The 1,883-nt window shown below is 42.5% G+C and overlaps 1 protein-coding gene across 3 annotated transcripts in view; it reads left to right on the forward strand.

Moving 5' to 3' along the window:
• Nucleotides 1-1,883, forward strand: part of LOC117114712 — a 22,884-nt gene that overhangs the window by 1,850 nt on the left and 19,151 nt on the right. For 2 of the 3 annotated variants that reach the window (XM_033258401.1, XM_033258403.1), the window contains exon 1: nt 380-537. The exons of the other annotated variant lie outside the window; for it this stretch is intronic. The gene's annotated coding sequence lies outside the window, so the exon portion shown is untranslated. Of the gene's footprint in view, nt 1-379; nt 538-1,883 lie in introns of those variants that run through there. 3 annotated transcript variants of the gene reach the window in all.

Here is a 1,883-nt window from a genome sequence, read left to right on the forward strand (position 1 = left end):
AGCCACAAAAAAAAAATAAACGCCCCCCCCCCCCCCCCCCCCCCCCAATTGCTATAAATTAATTAGTTCTAATTCTACTTTAAATAATTATGTCAATAAAAATAAAAAATTATAAAGAATTATATGTCATCGTTATATGAAAACATGCCAAAAACTCCTATGGACAATTTCACGTTTTTGGTAGTGTCCCCTGAATAGGGGACCCCTATTTAGGGGACACCCCTATTAAGTCGTCCCCTTAATAGAGGTTCTACTGTACTTGCTATCCATAAAACGTGATTGTTTAACGAAATGTAAAGCTTATTAATCGTGGCAGGCCGTAATTACCTTGCATTTGAGTTCTCGTGTCATGCTTTTGACCTTGCTCCTTGTTATGTTAATTAAGAGGTCAAAGTGACATTTTGTTCATAGCAACATCCAAACTTAGGAATTGGGCAACCAAATACGTTCCAAAATTTAGACGTAATTGTTGCCTAATTTCAAGAGCCTCTCTACCAGCCTGCTCTCTACAGGATTCAACGAGATTCCGTTTAAAAGGTAACATTTCTGGCGTAGGCTAGGTTAGTGTGAAATTTTAAAAAAATCATTTTAAATTTTCCTAGCCTAGGCCTAGGCTAGCCTAGCCTATCTTCCTTGCTAGGTCCCTGGCCTGGGCCTAGTTAGTAACTAGGCCCTAGGCCTATGCCTAAGTAAGTTAGCGCCGGACTAGGCCCTAGCCTAGGCTTGCTTTCCTTGCTGTTGCGGCTGGTTGCTGAAAAATAATTGGTCAAGGCTAATAGTAATACTCACAGTAGCTGTCCATACATAAAGAGTAAAGAGAAAAGTGTCGGTTCTCTTTAGGGGAAGTTTACCGTATTAGACGTATGACCCACAAGATGAGGTAGGTTGCATAGAAAGGCATCTTACCTTAGGCTTCCTATGATTATAGAGATTTGCTAGGTCTCTATAGATTCTTATACTACTCGGGATACTATATAGGAAAAAGTGGACATACTTACCATTCACTCGCAGGTGCAATTCACTCGCTAACAGTGGTAGGTAGTATAGGTATGTCTCGGTTTATCGTCAGTATCTCCAGTTCTCCTTTCTTCTCCTCCGCACTCTGTGCGGGGTTCCCCATAGGGTCTTCCACGGGTGCGTGGATTTCCCCCGGTGATTGGCTGCAACGTATAGATGACGTCATTCACAACCAATCACCGGGGCAGCGGCACATCACTTGTCCCACTTTAATTTTTTTAGAATTCCTTCTCCTGGATTCTCCTGGCTTCCCCATCACAGTTGTTTTTTTTTTTTCTTTTTTGTGTGTGTGTTGGTGAAAGAGAAAACACCAAGAACCGATAAACAAATGGGGTTGTGGTGAATCCCATATTTTCGGAAAAGGATGCCAATAGGGGACGATGAAAGTCCTGAAGCAGGATTGCTAGTGGGGCCGGCTCCCATGGGTAAACCGGCCGCCGCAGCTGCTAAAAAATGGCAAGGTGGGGAACATAATATGTTCCAACCAACATTCCACACAAAAATAATCCCAGTGGGAAAAGCAGCACCATAGAAATACAACTTAAACGCCCAGGATAAATTTGAATATCCCAATTGGGTCTTGGATTTTAAAAACAAGACAAGCCAACCTGCCCAAAAACAGTAGCTGCTCGAGAATAGAACAGTGGCGAATGAGAGGACTAAAGGTCCAACCTACAACAGTGAGGCCATGGTGAACCTCCAATTTTGGGGTGTGGAGGCAATTTGTCCTCACAAGCTTTTGGTGAGCAACTGAAAGGAGGATGGGGGTGGGGGGTGGTGCAACAATAATGGAATCATGGAATCTTTTATTTTTTAACAATAACTCCAAAGAACAATAAAAACATAACTCCATAACAACAACAGCC

The sequence above is a fragment of the Anneissia japonica genome, unplaced genomic scaffold (genome assembly GCF_011630105.1).
Source record: "Anneissia japonica isolate Jap-2015-1 unplaced genomic scaffold, ASM1163010v1 scaffold288156_len112963_cov179, whole genome shotgun sequence".
NCBI classification, from domain to species: Eukaryota; Metazoa; Echinodermata; class Crinoidea; order Comatulida; family Comatulidae; genus Anneissia; species Anneissia japonica.